The sequence below is a fragment of the Agelaius phoeniceus genome, chromosome 7, assembly GCF_051311805.1.
Source record: "Agelaius phoeniceus isolate bAgePho1 chromosome 7, bAgePho1.hap1, whole genome shotgun sequence".
Classification (NCBI taxonomy): Eukaryota; Metazoa; Chordata; class Aves; order Passeriformes; family Icteridae; genus Agelaius; species Agelaius phoeniceus.
In genome coordinates this window covers 41819023-41825022 of record NC_135271.1, presented here as the reverse complement: position 1 = coordinate 41825022, position 6000 = coordinate 41819023, and the positions used below count along the sequence as shown (strand labels likewise).

At 42.0% G+C, this 6000-nt stretch overlaps 1 protein-coding gene across 1 annotated transcript in view; it reads left to right on the top strand.

Annotated features, from left to right (window-relative positions):
* Positions 1-1809: 1809 nt before the first annotated feature.
* ESYT3 (extended synaptotagmin 3) overlaps positions 1810-6000 on the top strand; it is a 38038-nt gene continuing 33847 nt past the window's right edge. The window contains exons 1-2 of the mRNA XM_077181684.1: positions 1810-1950; positions 4696-4852. The gene's annotated coding sequence lies outside the window, so the exon portion shown is untranslated. The remainder of the gene's footprint in view (positions 1951-4695; positions 4853-6000) is intronic.

Here is a 6000-nt window from a genome sequence, read left to right as displayed (position 1 = left end):
CATGTAAAAACTGCAGCTGTTGACTTGAACAGATGTCTCAGTGGCTTTTAGCAATTTCAGATTGGAGTTGTTCTGATTTATATCCTGATTCTGATTAACACAGACTCTAAATATTTTGTGTGACCACTATTAAATACTATGAGACGTCTATGAACTTAGAGACTCCATGGGTTGTAAAGTGTCTCCAGCCAGACCCCGAGAATTTCTAGTTGATTTTAATATTTGGCTTGATTTATTTCATTAAAGGGTAGCAATTACATCAGAAAACTACTTGAAATGAGGCTGACTGTCTCTGAGCTATGTTTCTAATGCATTTTGAAATCTTTTAACTTAATGTATTTTAGTTTGTCTGCAGCTACTTGAGTAATGTAAGAGGGAACAGCTTGTTTCCTTTGGAATGAAGATACTATTTGTGAAATAGCCTTTCTAGGAGTGAGTCACTGATGAAAGGAGGAAGTTCATTTAATGTGCTCCCATAAAAACTGCAAAAAGAAAACTGAGTTTTCAGTTTGTCTGAAAGAAAACAAAGGGTTGATAAAATCAGGCAGCATTAAATATGGGATCTTCAGCTGCCACATAAAATAAACTCTTTCCTTTTGTTGTGATTTTGATAGCACTTAAAGTCAAAAATTATGTCTGGAGTGTCAAAAGTTTAACATCCTCTAAGTGGTGATTGAGACTGAGTCCTTGCTAGAAACAAGGACTGCATGAAGTACTTGGTCCAGTCACATGTAATTAACTGTGAGGCACAGCCACCTCGGTGGAAGCAGGGGAGCTGGCAGTAAAGAGTGCACAGATTGCAAGTCCAGAGAGGGCATCAGGTGCCCACCCAGAGCAGTTCTTTGCTGAGCGTGCCCAGGGGCTGGTCTAGCTGTGAGCATGAGGTGGAGCCAGACTCCACTCCTGCCTGTGCACATCCCCTGTGCCTCTGCTTTGCCTGCACTGCATGGAAAGGACCCCCCAGGAGACACTTTTCACCCCAGAGAGCTCAGATCACAAGTCCTGAGGAGGGTGGTGCTGCCATGGGAGCACAGGGAGCCTATGGGCCAAGGTCAGGCTGGAATTCAGCTCCACTGATTGCAGTCGGTGTTGTCTGATCAGCACCATGGGGATCAGTCCTGTTGGGGTTTGCTGACTTCAACTAATAATTGTCATGTTAGGTTTATTTTAGTCAATGTTAATTTTAGTCAATGTCAGAAGCTTCATCTAGGGCCCTTTTTATTAGACATGAACTCTTATTTGAGCCTGTTTTATAGGCGACAAATTCGTAGTCATTAATCCCTTCAGAAAAAAGGCCATCTCCTAGTTCTTCACTATCCAGTCCTGACTGATTCATGACACCTTTCATTCAGCAAAATGGAACTTTGGTATCTTTCCTCCTAGGCCTTTCCAGCATATTCTGCTAGATTCAGGCCTGCCCTCGAGTGGATGTATTTTCTGCACTTTGGTCTGACTTGAATTCCCTTTAGGAAAAAACATTATTGAAAAAAAAAACAAAATCACACAGTACTCCTGGAAAAGCTGAATAGTTTTGAAGGAGATAATTAAAACTTGTGGGCCTTTGCCCTGCTCCTCTGAACAAAAGATTTTGTAGTAACAAACACATTAGGAACAAATGCAGGACTGGAAAAAAAGGTTTTTCTAATCTAATTTCTAAGCTAATTTCCAAGCTAATTTCCAGAAAGAAGAAAAGATGCAAGAAAACTTGGACAGAAAGAAGGATTAGTGCTACTGTTGTGTTTCCAGTTTGAAATCAATCATGACTTTATTGGGTTTTATTTATAGTATATGAAACAAATTTTGTAGGAATTCTCTTGAGCAGAAGAGGAGGGGGTTTTATTATCATCATTTTTTAACAAAACAATTAATCTTTCTCTTTTCTGTATCAACAGGCTTTTCATAGGCAACTAGTGTAGTCAAGCCTGTAAGAGAATGGAAACAGATTGGAAGGTAAGTGAAAGAGCTGGAGCTATGATACCTCTCAAAGATAAATCCTTCAGTGAAAGACCAGCAAACTCCCACAGAGAAACAAAGAGGAAAATGCCTGTTTATTATCATAACTTTATGTTCTTCTAGCTGCAGAGAATTTACACTCTCTAGAAAAGTAAAATAGAGGCTGGAAAACTGAATTTACACTAAGGGAGAAGACCAGGAAAGCAGCTCTATTTTTCTGATAGAAAACAGCAGACATATGCTTTATGCTTTTTCTTTCTTCCCCAAGTTCTTTCCTGAAGTGCTGAGTAATCAGAATTATATTTTCCATATGTTTGGGAGCACTTCTGCTCACACCTTTACCATAAAAGTGCTCTTCTTGGAAAAGTAGATCACTCCCAGCCATGCACACTGCCAGTCTGTCTTCTTTTGGGCTATTCCTTCAACACCACATGAAGCTGAAGGTTTAACAGATGACTCAGTTTCAAATCCAAAGGCAGCAGTCACATCCAAAGTTTGTCTTCAGCGATTTTCATTTGTGCCCATCAAGGTTTGTTTTTTTTTTTTTTTTGCTATAAATATTTCAAGCCTAAAACAAGCAGCTATAGTGGAACAGTGATATACAGTGAGAACTTTCAGCTGATGATTAATACAGTCCTGGTGATGTTGTCTCTGCTGCTGTCACCAATAAAATATCTATGTAATTCTTATCTGGATTCGGGACTGGTGACACTTAAACAGATGCCGGGATCTCAGTCCTGGCCAGCAGAGGCCACTAAACGATCACTACAGGATCCTGGAGGCCTTGTAGTTCAGCATGCTCACTGCTGAAGAGATAGTATCTGGGATGTGGATCAGGATTTTCCCAAAAAGAAGGAATCTTTGGGAGGTTTTTCAAACTTTACAAGATTTTCAAAATAACCTTTGGGTGAATATTGCCTTTACTGCTGATTTGCTCTCTATGTAGGCTGGTACTTGCCTGCAATGAGCTGGAGCAGGTGCAGAGGGAAAAACTCTTTTTAAAAGGGTTCCAAGATACTCTTTTACTTGTGCCCAGTGCTGTGAAGGACTCTGTAACTACACCATGCAGTTTGGTGCAGTCAGCTGAAAAGGCTAAACTCACTAAGCAGAAGCTCAGCAGAGCTGGGAGATGCAGCCTCACAGAGAGGCAAGATGCTGTCATTGCTCTTCTGCAAGAAGTTGGCTCAAGGAATGAGGCTTTGAGTGGATTCCCAGCCCTGTGCCAGCCTGGTGTGCCATTGCAAACTGTGCCTGTGCTGTCCTTGGCAGCCCACACTCCAAGTGGGAGATGGAAGGCAGGATGTTCCTGTGTCAGGATCCATTACATGGAAGGGATGTTGAGCAGGCAAAACTGGGGACAGAATTCCTCACAGTTTCACGTGCACTGCCCCTGTTGTCACTCTGTAGATCTGGATGTGATCTGTGTCCCTTGCTGAGTCAAGCACGGACCACAGACATGGAGAATTCTCTGGCAAATCTGAGCTTTCAATGCACTTTAAAGGTGCTATTATATCTGAATCCTGCAGAAGACAGAGAGGAGCAGAAAGTGTCAGGTTTTACCTCTCTCCTTTCAATCTGGAGGGAGAAAGTAGCAGATAATGTATCCACTACTTCTTCAAAGCCTGAGTGTGAAAAACACCAGTGGAAGAGGGGTAGTGTTATTAGGTAAGGCATAGAATCATAAAATCATTTAGATTGGAAAAGACCTCTAGGATCATCAAGTCCAATGAGTAACCCAGTGCTGCTGAGCCCACCACTAACCATGTCCCAAAGTGCCACTTCTACACATCCTTTAAACTCCTCCAGGGATGGTGACTCAGCCACTTCCCTGGGCTGCCTGTTGCAGTGCTTGAAAACCCTTCCAGTGAAGAAAATTTTCCTAAAATACAATTTAAAGCTCCCCTGGCACAACTTACCCTTTCCTCTCATCTTGTCACTTAATTATAAGAGAAAAATTGCTACAACCTCGTTTCAAGTAGCTGTGAAGAACCATAAGATCCAGTTTATTGAGAAACACCACTTCAAGTGGAAGGTGCCAGCTAAACAAGATGCACTTTCAATGTATTTTGTGAAGGCTGAGCACTCAAATTCCTTTAAGATGATTCTGTGAGCTCAGGCAAGTTCTTTAAGCACTTGATACATGGCAAGATCTAAATTGTGCAGATTAGAGACTAAACTGTAGATTATTAATAAGATTGTTCTGGAAATTCATCATGCACTTGAAAGGCAATTTTTATAGCCTAATATCTATCAGTAGCCTGTACCAGCAAGCTCTTTCACTTAGCAGAATCAAGAAGGATTTAAAAGAATGGTAAGACAATTTTTTTTCCTAGGGTTTTATTGCTTGCTTTTCACTAACTGAAAACAAAATCTATAAAATATTTTATCCTCCAAGAAATGTGTTGTGCAAACTTTAGACCAAAGATTTTGTATGGTGTGCTCACAAATCCTGTTGCAGAAACAGTTGTTCAAACAGAAAAATTTAATAAATTCATGTTATGACAATGGCAAAATTTAAACCAAACAGATTTAACAGGCTTTGCTTCTGAGATTGAAGTACATAGTACAGTAATAGAAGTTGTACTTGGCAAAGACTTTAAAAAATAAACTGAATTGTCTCAGGCTCATTGCAGCTCTTTGATTCTTCTGTGTGTAAAATATAGTCTAATTTCAGCAAGATTTGACTTTTCTGGTGGGAATTTATTTTTCCTCAATCCAGATTATAAATGTTGTAATGTTCAGCAGGTGGCACCAGCTCCCTATGGCCAGTGCTGGCTCCAGGATGACACCAGGGTGTGCTCATGTGCCTTGTGTGAAAATGTGAGTGGTACCCAGAGCCAGGGAAGTGACAGCTCCACCTAGGCCACCTCCAGCAGCCCTGGATATTGCCCTCCTCACTGTAAGGGAAGTTTATTTTTTTCCTCTCTCTTATGCCATCATATCTTGTGCTTGTATTCTTTCACATTCTTGTGCCTCACCTCTGCAGTCACATAATTTGTGCATATACAAGGCACAGCTTTTTTCTGTAGTTACACGGTTTGTGGTAATTAGCAGCAGGATGGCCAAGCCTCATCCCCAATGGGCTCAGCTGTGAGAAGCAGGTGAGCAGCACTGGCAGCAATGAGCCATGGAGTGCCCAGGGGCACTGACCAACCACCAAAGGGAACAGAGGGCACACAGGTGCAGTGCATCAACATGAGGGTATAAAAGGGCTGAAAAATAAGAAGGGCAGATGCTTGAAGTCTTCTAAAGCTGTATGGTGATACTCTGTGTGTTGTGGCCATCTCAACTGCAGCATGTGCTGCAGCACTAACCCTGCTGGCCAGTGCTAGGGCAGTGTGGGGTTTGCTAGCAGGGGGGGCAAGGCTGGGCAAGGGCCGTGGGCCATACCACACCACACCCTTACCTCTTTTGGTGGACACTCTGCATCCCCCTGCACAGCCCTTGCATTAATGGCTCTGCTGTGAAAGAACAATGAATTGCTGTAACCGGCTTTGTTATCTTGCCAAAAGTCCCAGCTCTTCAGTGCTTCTCTACTGGTCACTGTACAAAAGCAGTGAGGAGCCGTCAGCTGGGCAGACGTGAGGCACAGTATGGGGAGTGAGCCCAATGGAGCAGAGCCTTTAAAGTAAGGGTCATATGCTCCCAGACTGGCTTTGCACATATTCCCAATGAAAGCCTTGCAGTCTTCTGCTTATTATTATTTTTCACTGGAGAAGAGCTCCATTAACTTTACCAGTCCAGACCATATTTATAGATAATACCAGTTAGTCCTAGATTTGTAATTTTTATGACAATGTGATGATTCCCAAAACAGGGCATATATACATAATTATTTGCAATACCAGATTACAAATGTCCAGCCAGAATAATATCCCTGGCTGAACAATGTAACTTAAATTTTTTTGAGTTGCCCAACTGATATTTAATTTCTGGACAGAAGCAGCCAGCTTTCTCTGGAGAACTGAACTCCAGATTTGCCTGAGCACAGACAGCAGGAGTAGATCCAAGGCCTTTGCCCTATGATAGGCCGAGTCTGGATTTGCC